Source organism: Fringilla coelebs, assembly GCF_963513975.1.
Source record: "Fringilla coelebs genome assembly, chromosome: 4".
Classification (NCBI taxonomy): Eukaryota; Metazoa; Chordata; class Aves; order Passeriformes; family Fringillidae; genus Fringilla; species Fringilla coelebs.
The window spans coordinates 9,422,164-9,435,368 of NC_140032.1; the positions used below are offsets into that span (position 1 = coordinate 9,422,164).

Sequence of the window (13,205 nt, forward strand, 5' to 3'; positions counted from 1 at the left end):
AATAAGCAACAATATTGTTTAGCAGAATTACTCATCTGAATGTATTCTAACCTAAAGAACAAAGAGATAATTTAAACAGAGAAAGATTAATTTATTCTTAAAATATACTTTGAGGTAGAATCTACATAATGGACATCTGAGCACCACCCAAATTTATGCACATCTCGAAACATTAGGCAGCTGTTCTGAACATTAAGTACTTCACCTAGCAGCAAGCAACTGTTGCAATAGTTTCCATCTTATGAAATACTCACCTCCTTGAAGTCAAGGAGGGGGTTTTTTCCTAACAGTGGGAGTGCTTGAGATACCCACAATCAAAGACCCCCAAGTGGAGAGCTTACAGTCCTTTTACTGTACTTAAAGTACTAAAATATCAAATACCAAACCCTACTAGAACTTCTAGATGGAAAGCATTTGAGCTCATTTTAAAACTGGATGGGCTGAAGTGATTATGTTCAGTGGGCTTCAGGTATGGAGTAAGCCTTGTAGCACAGCCACCTCCAAATCTATTCCTTCAGGGTTCCCATTCCTGTATTGTAATTCCAGGATGGTCATTGCTATCCTGTTCCCAGGAAGTGGGTAATTTAACCTCTCAGGCTGATGACATGGTCCTGAGAGGCATGTAATCTTGGAGATATCAAAGAATTGCTTTTAATGTGATTTTACTCACACATATCTCTCCTGGAGTAGGTTTGCACAGAAACAACAGTGATAAAACCATTTGTAGGATTAGATCACTGGATATCTAAAACAAGCAAAAGGCATTGAGCCCTCCTTTGAGTTACCACCTTCCCTGCCTTTGAACAACCACTTCATACAAGCTCCTGCTGGGCACTATCCCAGCACAGCTGGAGCTTGGACTGGCTGATGTGCACTGAAGTTCTGGCCTGGACAGCCTTTTACACCTGTACTGAAGGCCAGTGATGTGAAAGGGCCACCAGAGCAGCACAGAAAACAGGAGAGGCTGTCCCATGGAAAGTATTAAAGGGTTTCATTACAGGGCTAAAAAGGTACTATGGAAAGGTGCTCCAGATGTGGCTTCATAAGCTGTTTTAGGCTTCATTGATTATGTTGTTAATTAATTTGCACTGTGCTAACATTCATGCTGATTTATTTTTCCAAGAAAATGACAGCCACACCCTAACCATGCAAGTACTGCTGAAAATGTGCCATTTAAAAATTAAATATGAGTTTAGGGAATTAAAAATTTGATATTCTGATATTACAAAGCTTCTCTCAAGATTAATTAACTTTCTCCTGTATATAATAATTAAAATAGTAACTACCTTAAAATATTTTTCTTATGCATCTCAGCCCTCCTCGTTAGTTTGAACTTGCCCTGATGTGTTTTTCTCTGTTTAACCCTCTTGAGTCTGCTTGCAGTTCTAAAGTTAGTTCAAAAGTTATAACTTCTTTTAATGACTTTTTTCCTTCTCCTACTTATAAGGATGAAGACATCATTACAGAGCAGCTTAAAAACAATTTCAGCTGCTCTAGTCACACTGGAATTCATGTAGAAGCAGCTAGCAGAGAACATACAACTAGAAGGCAGATGACACTCAGGAAGTCATAGATGTTGCAATTAAATTAATTGGCTTTACTTGGAAAAGCATTTTGGAAAAACAAGCCCTAACCTTCACAAAGACTATTGGAACATTAGAAGAGAATGTTGGTTGCTGGAGTTCCTTTGTGTAAAGCAACATTTGCTTCTGTTTAACTGCAACTGCTGCTGACCAGCTAGAACCATGTAGCTCCATTTACATTTTATCTCAATCATGTATAAAAATTTCCCTATGTCCCCTGAGCATAAAGTCAATATTTTTCAAACTTAAAGCCAAAGTGGCCTCTCAGATTAAGATTGTATAAAATTTGGCAATAGTTGGTATCAGCCTATTCCAGCTGCTCTGCCCTTTCCCCCACGTGCTGTTTCAGTTCTCCTAATTTTTTTTTTTTTTTTTCAGCTCAAACAAACCTTAGATTTGTTTTTGTTTGGTTGTGGAAAGAGAAGAAAGTAGACCAGAATGCACTTTTTTACTTAATGTAATCTTTCCATTGAACCTACATTGTTTCCATATGCTATTTTCAGTCCATTGGTAAAGTTTTCCTTCCTTTCATAAATGAGTAAAATTCAAAAAAGAGCTCCCTCTGAAGAACAAGAATTCAAGTACTTCAGACATAACCTTACATACAATGACCAACTTTAGTAATAAGCCATGAGATATTACTAGTGTTGTGCACAGCTGAAATGAAGATAACCCCTTATATAACTTTGAAAAAGGCATTTAAATGCAATCATTTCCAAGACAAATCCCTCATGAGCTTTTCAATAGTAATGCTGCATGTGTGTAAGCTCCCTTGTCCCACTTCCAGCAGAGCCCTGGGTGCCAGTGAGAGAGGCAGCACTCCTGGGGCTGTTCTTGGGTATTTTGTACAGGTAACTTGTGTTTGTCCCCACACACCCTCCCAACACTCCAACTCTGCTATGACTGGCCAGGGACTGGCTTTTACTTTGCTGGCACCAGGAAATTTTGTTGCTAAGACTCTCCTTTTGCAGGCCCACGGGAAAAGCAACAGAGAACTCCCATACAGGCATTGTTTATTTGGAGGATCCAGAACTTTTTCTGGGAAATGCAGTAGGTCTGTGTGAGATGAAGACAGATGACAGTAGGCAAACAAGTCCTGCCCAGTCAACAGACTGTCAGGACAGAACAATTCTGGCAGGTCAGGAGAGAAAGATCTGCCTTACTGCTACTATCAGGCCCAGGTTTTAGGTGAGAAAACTGGAACTGCTTATGTGGAATAAGTGCACCCCATATAAAGGAAAACATAAATGTCTTAATGCCAGATGTGGGACATCAGCCTAGTGCTGTGCTTCTCTCAGGCAGCTAGAAGCAGTGAAATGTTAATGCCGGGTAAAGAGGTTGAGTTCATAAAAATAATTGTAGAGTACTATTTTTATGATATCTAGAAAAGCCTCATGAAAATAATTTGTAAATGAATGCATTCACATTGAATCTTTGATTTGAGTAATTTTTATTTGAGACTCTGTGATGCAAGTTGAGTCCAGTGCTGCTGCTGCTGCTGGAGCCTGCTGAGGAGAACAGCTATTATTTGAAAGCCAGTAACCATTCTCCAGAACATTTGCAGGTGTGCATGCATATGGCAAATGGAAGCCTACTGGCAACAAGCTTGCCTTGGTCTTTTTCTTAGAATCCTCACCAGAAACCCAAAATCCTGAAGGAATCAAATACTGCAGGCTGAAAAACAATGTAGTTCATGTTGTACCTTTTGTTGTAGCTGTAATGCTGCAAACCCAGCTGGTAAGAGTTAACAAAGACAAGTTCTTCATGTCTTAAATAATGCAGAAGTGCTTTTTGAGATTGTCTTGTCTTTTTTTTTCTGCAGCAGAGCACACAGCTTTAGTCTGTGCCAATATTTATGAGCCCTCCCTTCAGTTTCTGCCCATGTAACCCTGCCTTTGCCATTGCACCAGCAGTGCCCATCCTGCAGCTGGGCAGAGGCAGGTCAGGAACCTGGGCAGGCCAGAAACTGAACAGGGAAGATAAACACAGACATGCATCAGCTGGCACAGTCTCAGCCTGTGGAGGTAGTTTGTTGATTCAGCAGAAAGCTGCACATATTCCCCCCCCCCGCCAATTTTTCCTTCAGATTAGCCAGGTGAAACAATGGCCTCATGATTATGGGAGATAATGCAAGAGACAGGGGGAAAGCTGGAAGGGGACAGTAGGAAGCTGTGCCCTTGGGCAGGTCACAAAGTAGGACAACAGAAGAGAAAGGTAAAGGAATAGCACACACCAGCAGCACAAGAGCCAACAGGAGCTGACAAAAGGCATCCTTTGATCAGCTCAAGCTGCTCTTGTCACTGCACCCTGCAGTTACACAAGCACTTTGAGCCAGCACTGCCAGAGAAAGAAATTACCCTGCCCTCCCCCAGCCCTGGGCACTGCTGCTGCCCTCAACATCCTCATCCTTCCTGCCACTGCTGGTCTTAGAGCCACATACTGAGCTGGAGAGGAAACCCATTAAGTTGGAAACAAAGCAGTATTTTTTTGCTGAGTTAGTTCTAACATGGATTTATTCTCCCATTTACTTTCCAAGACAAGAGAGAGCTCTGTGAGTTAAATGCCTTGGTGAGAAAGGGAAAGAAAGAGAGATGCCAAGATGGAGTATTTTGACAAGTGATCAAAGAGAACACACTGTGTGGGGCAAGTGGCTGGAGCCTGCAGGTGCAGAGCAGGGACAAGGGCACGCTGCCATGTATGTACACATCCACTGGGTTTACAGGGTTCAGCACCAGGCAGGTGAAATGATCTTAAACTGTCAAACAGTTCTTCGAAAAAAATGTTCAGACACAATTTGCTAATCATTAGTAATTACACTAACACATGTCCAGCTGGGGGATGGTTTCGATTAAGCAGATCTATGTCCAGTAGGGCCTTCTTGTCAGATGTGCTGTAATCATCCTGTGTCATCACTTGACACCTGAACCACCACTTTTGGTGGCTGAATTCACATACATGTTTATGCATATCTCTATGGCCTTTTTTTAGGTAAGTGCAGTGTGTTTCCTTGGTGGAGGTGGTTGGAGCAGGCTAGATTCCTTCTGTATTCCACAGGAGGCATTTATGGATCCTGAAATCCATCAGATTCTACTTGCTGGAATCTTCCCTACATATGGGTAACTTGGGGATGAGGGTTATACATAGCAGAGGAGAAGGGTTTACTGTTTCTGAGAGCTTGTTCCCAGACCACCAAGTCTTCATTTGCCCCCAGGCAGGCAGCATTCTATACAACACGCAGACGTGCATACCAGTAGAATTAAAATGACACAGAAACGATACTACAAATGGACAAATAATAGACAACAGAAGAAGTTAAGTTCACAGTTGGTGCCGTGACTGCACCAAACCGAGGGTTATACCAGCCACACAGCTCTCCAAGGATGCAGAAGACCTAAGGAGGCGATTTAGAAAGCTCTCGTCAGGCTGCTCAGTACGAGCTGTACGATGGATCTGGACACTTCCCGAACCGCGCGGCTTCTCGCCGGCCTGGCATTTCACATCCGGATGATATTCCACTGATTGAACACCTTCGGTAGTGACAGGTGTCTCTAGCCCTCGCCAAGGCAGGTCTCAAGCTGAGTCCCGCCCTCCTGGATGGCCCTGGCCTTGCTCAGAGCTGACAGCGATCGGACACCGCCACCGCGGCGCGATAACGAGCCCTTATCGCAGCGCGTCCTCGGCGATTAGCGATGTCCGCCTGCGCCTATCTCCCGGCCCGCTCTAAGATAAGCTTCCCAGGCGCCGCGCCGCTCCTTTCCGCCGGGATCCAGCGCCACAAGAAGCCCTTTCCCTGTGTCCGAAGGCTCTTCCCAGCCTGTTCCCGGCCGCCCGAGCCCCCCCACCCCCCTCCGGCGCTCCCGGAGCCGCGGGACCCGCCAGGGGCGGCCCGGCCGCACCGCCCCTCACCCCCCGCTCCCCTCCGCCAATGGGAGAGCCGCTTACTCGTCGTGCGCGCGCCCTCCCGCCAATGGGCGGCGCCGTTGTTGGTTTGCGGGCCGTGGAAGCCGCACCCTGTCGGGCGGGGGCCGTTCGGTGCCTGAGGGGGCGGCGGGAGCGGCGGGAGGCGGGGACCGAGATAGCGACAGCCTCGTCAGGGGACCGGCCGCCGCGGCCCCTTCGCTCCTGCCCGTTCTCGTCTGTCCTGGGGTGAGCGGCGCGGCGGTGACGGTGCGGAGGAGGCTGAGGGGCGCAGCCAGCGGCGGGCGGGCTGTGATGGGGAGACGGGCGCTGCGGGGAGGGGAGGAGGGGGCGGCAAGGAAAGGCTGGGGCGCAGACACTGGAACCGGCTCGGTAAGCCCGGAGCGGAGCGGAGGGGGCCGTGTCTGCCTGGAAAACGTGGCGGGGTGTGCGGAAAAACCATTGCGCGTAGGGTGCCTGCGGTGAGGGGCTGCGGCGGGCTTGGGGTCACCGCGGAGGCGGGAGCAGGACGAGGGGCTGCGGCTGCCGGCCGGGATGGGCGGCGGGGCTGAGCTGCGGGGGCACGGTGCTGCCAGCCCTGCCTCGGGAGGCGCGGTGCCCATCCCGTGCCCGCCGGGATGCTCCAGCCGCCGCCACCGCCGCAGGAAGCGGCCGCTCGGCTTTGGAATCTCCATTGCGCCCAAGCGCTGCGTCTGCCCGCGCTGCCCCCGCCGCCCTGCTGCTTCACCTGCCCCTTCTGCCAGCCCGAGAGGGGACCTGCGGACCGTGCGGGGCGAAATGCGGGCTTTGGAGAGTCCAAGTCATCGTCCGCAGAGGACGTAGGAGTGAGGGAGGGTTTGGGATGTGTGTGTGCGTTGTTGGGGATTGGCGGGGCACCAGCAGCAGACGGGCAGTTGTTTTGTTTCCTCTGCTGGAAGGGGTATCTGCATTTTAGTGTTTCTAGGGTCTGCTTTTGATACAAAATGTCACATGCCTTTCTGCACGTAATTGCTGCACACTAGCTGTGCTGCTTTTAGGGTTGATTCTTAATCTACGTTGGCTTTAGTTAAAACTAGCAATTAGGGAGGGGGAAAATCCAGTCAAGCTGGAAAAATACCCATGGCTGTGATGAGATGGGGGCTAGGAAGAGCGCTGAATTTACATCTTTCCTGAGATGCTGCTGTAGCTCTGTGGTGTAAGCTCATTGCTGGTTTTGTTTTATTCTTTGCTTTTTTGGAAAGTTGCTGTAGAGCACAACGTTACCGTAAACCAAATGTATTCAGTTTTCTTGCTCTGTGACTTACATTTTTATACAGAGCTTTACAAAACCTTACCTTGAGCTTATGAATTCTCAAACTGCAACTGCTACTGGATAATTCCTCTGTGATCTGCTGCAAGCTACAGGTCTCTCCCTGCAGACAGGCTGTTTACAGCTCTGGTTCTTGGAACGTGACTATATGTGCCAATGGAATTCTTGACAGTCCTTAATTGTCACAAATTCAGGGTTTTGTTTTTTTTTTTTTTTAATAGAGCAAAATAATTTATTTTCAAGGCATACAAACTATTTCTAAGATCAGTTTCCATTTTTGTTAATTAAATATAATGGTATAAAATTTCTGTTTCTCAGTAAGGAAATATTCTTTTAAGAGCACTTGTGTAATAAGTGAGGAAAAAAATGCAGCTATGGGCTAGACTTCTGAAACAGGTGGCTTTGGTATTTCTTTATATTCAGTAAACAGATTTGATGCCAGCAAATTTGATATAATCTTGAGTGAATGTAATGATCTGTATGATTTGCCTCACAGAATTTAAACTTGGTGGTTTTCTGAGGAGAGTTTTGAGGAAGAGGCATTTGCGAGTTTTTACATCTTTGCCATAGCAAGATATTATGTGCATTACTGTGTTTGCATGTTTAAGTGTCCTGTAGTTTTACTGGTATGAAGTTCTGTGCTGAGAACAGTGCTTTTAAGCCAAAAACTGTTGTGTTGACTGAATGTTTTCTTTCTGTGGTTGATGATCAGAAGTGTGAAAAATCTGAATGTGCTTCATCTGAAGCAAGTATTTTTGCTGGCATGTTGTGCCAGTAAGTTCATTAGAGTATGGTTCACTAATGCTGCAGAGTGAAGGAGGTCATTTACTGAATCAGTACTTTTCTGTGACAGTTCTTTTAGAAGTATCCAACAGAAGATGACTCACCTCTTCTTATTTTTTGAGATTCACCATCAATATTAAATGTTATTTTGCACGTATGGGATAGGCCTCTGAGCAACCTGGTCCAGTGGAAGATGCCTCTGGCAGGGGTTTCAGAACTAGGTGATCTTTAAGGCCCCTTCCAATCCAAACCAGTGTGTGATTCTGTGTATGGACTTGGATCATCTGCTGAAATTAGGTAGAAAAACCCCTTTGAGCACTGAGAGACTTTGACAGAAGTAGGGCTAAAACTGCTTCTGCCCCAGGTCTTTGTTTTGGAAGTGTAATTTCACAGTATGAACTGCCTTTAGCAAATCTCATCTAACATTCCATGACTTGGTATAGGAGGAAAGAAAAAGAATTTTAAAGTAGCCAATTTTGTTAATAAATAGAATCAAATAATAAAACTGAAAGTTTCAAACTAGAAGGCTGCTTAGCATGTTGATTGCTACTAGGCATACTTCTATGTAACAAGTGCTTCCTGAGGAGCCTAGGCAGTAAATCTTGCATCCACTGCTTTTCTGACTAGTAGAAATAGCTTTCTTAATAATTAAAGAGTTGTAGCAGTGGTGAATAGTGAGTAATTTGTAAACCCCAAACTGTTGCTGTGCAGATGGGCCACTCCTGCTTTGAGGGAAAAATGCATATTAATAAAACTTGCCCACTACTTCAGTGAAGTAGAGTGAATCAATGTGGCTTTTGCTGTACAGCAGAGACGCCTGAGGCAGGAGGGCATGAAGAAAAAACCATGCTGATTTTCTGACTTTGGTGGCTCCTGAATTAGAGCTTACTCTTGGACCATACTGCACCGCAGAAAGTGATCTGTGGAATAGCACTGTATCAGTAATTCAGACTGCAACTAAATATTTCTTTGGCAGTTTTAGCGTGGTATGTGCTTTATATTTGAAAAGTGATTGTGAATAGATGTGAATGTACGTTTCCTCTGCTGATTCCATTGTGCAGGTCGTTTGACATCTGCTGAGGAACCTGTCTGGAGCTCTTCTGTAAAGTTATGCATCTTCTATAACAACAGATTCAAAAGCAGATATATTTTAAAACTAGTAGAAGTCCCTAGATTACGTAAGTTAGGCAGTTTTCATTCATATAATTTAATCAACCTCCTCAGGGGAATAGGAAAATATTACCTAGTCTTGCTACTTATTCAGCATTTCTCTTCAAAAATACTCTGGTTTTGCTAGGGCTGGGAGCAGGAGCTGTACAAACCTGTCAGTAGAGAAAGGTGTAAATTGTAAAGCATATGAACCAGTTTCTTTCCTGAGGAAAACTTTTCATTAGAGGTAGTAATGCTTAAAAAGTACTGGTTGTACAGATTTTGATCTCTAGTAATTTTTACTTTAATTTACCCTTTTCTCTGGCTACTTTTTCTCTCACTTTACAGTATCATGTATACAGTAACAGAGTTCTGTAGGAATGTATGGTAACATCTGTTACCGTTTCAGTAAGCATCTGTTGTTTATTGAGAATTATCTTGATAGTCTTTAGTCAAATTGAAGCAAGTAATTGGTTTCTTTGCTCACCACCAGTGGATGTTTACTGTGGCCTTGTCAGTTCAGAAGGTTTAGTGGTTGGGAGTTGCAAATGTTGTAGGGGAAGAGACTTCAGGAAACGCCCTTTCAGAAGTACTGCTTTTCAAATCAGGGGAAAGCTGAGATGGGCTCATTTGCCATTAGGACCCAGGTTCAACAACTCAGTAAACGGTCCTTGTCCTGAATGCGTTTAAATGTTGCTGCTGCTCTGAGGAATTTCCAAGTCTAACTGTTCTTCACTTCAGGGCAAGGAAAGGTTTAGGGCAGAGGTGGATGTGAATAACTACTGCCCGTCGGGCTGGCTGACCACTGGGTGCCTGCTGGTGTTGCTGGACTGACTCTGACCTTTCAGAGAAACTGGAAACGTTGTCCTTGAAGGTGTAGCCAAACAGGAGTAACAACTTCTTCAGTCCCTTCCTAACTTCCTCCTTTTTACCTTGCTTATTGGATTGCATTCTGAGGAGTGATCTCTGCCTGCTCTGCTGGATTCAGTTGTTATCCAGTGAAAGATCAGCCTTTCAGACTCAAATCAGTTGCACTAACAAGTGGAACAGCAAAAGAGTTTTTCACTATCACTTATTTGTATGGTTTTCCCTGCAGATTAATTAAAAATTAGTGTAAATGAAAGCAAATCTCAATTCAGTTTTAGAACTGTGGTATTATGAACTACTCTTAAATTGGGATTTGGCATGTGTGTGCTCTTCAGACTAATCAAACATTCCTTTGCATTTTTAACTGACTAATGTATTTTTTAAATCACTGTTTTTTGTACCATATATTACGTATGATTTTCAGATCTAGACTCAGGAAGTCTGAAAAAATAAGAAGTAAAATATTTCAGAATTTTGAGATTTTGTTTTTCTTTCATACATCTAACTGAAGTGCTGTAAAGGGGTCATGGAAACAGTAGTAAATGCAGTTAATCAGTAACAGTTTATGGGATTTTTGATACTTTCAAATGAGTAGATAATTGTGATGCAGTTATGCTCCAAAACTAGGGGGCAAAAAAACCAGATCTAGGGTTTTGGTTGGAATCAGTAAACATCTAAAAGCAATTTTGGATTAAAAACTGTAATTTGACTTGGAGCCATAAAAACTTAGGTTTTTTGGATGTTGTTTTTGATTTGTTTGTACAAATTTCAAATGTGTTGTATTGCTTTTTATGCTTTTTATTTCTATCTTGTTTTACGTCTTGAATCTTGAGAGGTCTGATACACTATTTCAGTTCTATTATAGCTTATGCCAGATTAAACCAGAAAGTGTTGAGGAAAACCTTGATCCATGAAAACTGTCTTCTCTGTTTTTTCTATTGGCTGTCTTGTGTTGTTGTTGTTTGGGTTTTTTTCTTTTGCTGCTGTTCTCTGTGTGTGTTACAAATGACTGAGCATAACCTCACTGTTGGTGCATTGTGACTGTGGAGATGAAGAATGAAGCATACCCTGAGTTTAGTGTTTTAACAGATGAATTTCTTTAAGTATTGTCACTGTGAAATATTTATAAAAATCTATCAAGTGTGTACACTTGTGAAGCATCCATTCCATCTCAAATTCATTGAAAGAACACATTTGCTGCTGTTGTGCATTAACTGAGAGGTACCATATACTTGGCTTTTTTTTTCTCCAAAAGATCCTGTCTAGCAAAGCCTTGTGTGGTGACCTTGAATCAGCACAGCTTAAAGTGTTCCAGAGTTAGAGGGACTTTATTTTTCTCTTGACTTTCTAGAACTGTTAGCTACACCCAGCTGAATTGAACAGGAAAGTGGTGACTTCAAAGATGAAAGGTTTCTGCCAGCAGTGAGATGAGATGGCCAGACTTGTGCCCCTGCTGAGAGGGAGGCATGGCTCCTGGCTGGCTCTGGGAAGCAGGAGTGTGTCACACACCCAGAGCCAGGCAGGCCATGGGGAGCTCGGATCCAGCCCCAGTGGTTGTTGCCACTGGCTTGGCCAGCCTTGGTGAGCCAGTGAGGGGAGGAGGGAGCACAGGACTGACACAGCATGTAGGGGCAACATGAGAACTTAAAAAGGATATATAGGGAAGCATATAAGGCTTCAGTTGGTAGCAGAAAATGTTTCATTAGTTTTGTCATTTTGTTCTAGTTGTTTTCAGTTACTGGAAAGGTTTCCATGATTTTCAGGTGAAATTCTACACAGCTAATGTGTCACTTTATTTTTAAATGTCACTTCAAATTTCCATATGATTTGAATAACAGATTCAGTGTAAAGCACAAGATTCTATTTTGATTCCAAAGGAAATTTTCTTTCCTTACTGTGGATATTATTTTTAAGTCTACTAGTACATAGCAAAATGTGGGGTTTTTTGGTTTTTTGCTTGGTTTTTTTTTCCCCCCACCCTCTTGGGCTTAGAGTAAAATTTACTAGATGGTGAGTCTTCAAAGATAGTCTGGTGATTTCTGTTATAATTGATGACTTAGAAATATTTTGGAATAAATGTATGTCTTTTATAGGTGAATTAAGGATAAAATGATTTTGTTTTTGTAAATTAGTTTTCATGAAGTGTTGGTGGCCAGAAGTATACAGTTACAATTTATTTGGATATGTACAATGTTTATGGTACAGTATTACAATTTTGAATCTATTAATCAGCAGAAAAAAAAATTTAATAATGATCTTAGATGTTTGTTTAGATCTCAGCTGTACATATAAATCTGTGGCTTTCCCTCTGTTTAGTTGTATAGGAATTTTGGTGAAAAGTTAGTAAATTCTGTAGAGCTTTCCCAAAGCAAGTGAATCATACGTGATGGAGAGGGACATAGGATATCAATCCTTCATCCAAAGGAAAGCTGTTTCATCTCTCAGGGAAGGTTGCTGGGTGGGTTTCTGTGCCTTGGACTCAGAGAGGACTATCCTGTTGTTCTTTGATTTTGTTGCTGCTTGTAACTCAATGTCTGTCTGTCTGCCTGTGTGATTTTCCACTTTGCTTTCAGTCTGCTTTAGAGCTTGCACTGATCTTGATGCTGCTGAGTTATGTCGACCATCCTTATACTGAGTTTCTTGCCTCTCCCCTGGAAAGAGAATTTGTGGTTGCAGCATTAGGTAACGATTTTGACAGGGATGTCCACTTCTAGACCTGCCACAGTCTTTGTTGTGGACCTGGGACGCTTTCTTTGACTCAGTTCCAGTCTGTTAATGGAGATGTTGGTTTGAGGACAAGGAGAGGCCACTGAAGGTGCCTATGCCCTTGCCTCACACAAGTGGAATGACAATCCTTCCAGTATCCTCCTATTTTCCCTCACTGCAGAATCTTGGGGAGGAGCCAAGAGCAGGGAACACAGTGAACAGTTTGCTGCACAACTTGGAAGAAGGTAGTCTCTGAAAGTGTCCTCTGGCCTGCCCAGCCACCAGGAAATAAAAAGCGTTTTGGCAGCGGATCAGCGAAAGCCAGAAGTGGTGAACAGAAGGCTGGGAAACATGCTTAAAATCTGAATGTCAGCCAGGAAAGCTGGACTTAGGCAGTCTTGCAAATTATGAGGGCAGCCTTATTAATTGAACATTCTGGCTGGTGGAAAAGATGCCTGAGGCTTAGAGTCTTTATGGGTCAATATTTACCACTAAAGTGGGGAGACAGCTCTCCACACTTCAAGCAAAGCTCACAATGTCAAAATTAAACCTTTGTAGCTGCATTTGCTACTTCAACTGCAGGTTCAGTGGTTTTGGGATCTTATCTGATGTGACTTGGTTAAAGCATTGAGATAGCTCCTCTCCCAAAAAGACAGACTTTTATTGTTCTTGGTTTTTAAATCAATCATTAACATATGTTAATGTTTTATGTTGTTAATGTATAATTATAATTGTTAATAAAACATTGTTAATGTTTTATATAATGTGTATGTAATTTTATATTTAGGCATTTATTAAAACAACTCTGAAATACTAAGAATGTTAAAAATTGCACAATTTAAAAACATTCAATAATTAGTTACTTAGGTTATCCTGGATTTGTTTTTCAGAGTATCACCTTTTTGAGGAGC

General features: G+C 43.1%; 1 protein-coding gene across 7 annotated transcripts in view; it reads left to right on the forward strand.

Moving 5' to 3' along the window:
• Window positions 1-5,591: 5,591 nt before the first annotated feature.
• ADD1 (adducin 1) overlaps window positions 5,592-13,205 on the forward strand; it is a 62,791-nt gene continuing 55,177 nt past the window's right edge. For 5 of the 7 annotated variants that reach the window (XM_084205041.1, XM_084205044.1, XM_084205045.1 and 2 more), the window contains exon 1: window positions 5,593-5,729. The gene's annotated coding sequence lies outside the window, so the exon portion shown is untranslated. Of the gene's footprint in view, window positions 5,751-13,205 lie in introns of all 7 variants that reach the window. The other 2 variants (XM_084205048.1, XM_084205042.1) reach the window with 2 other exon arrangements.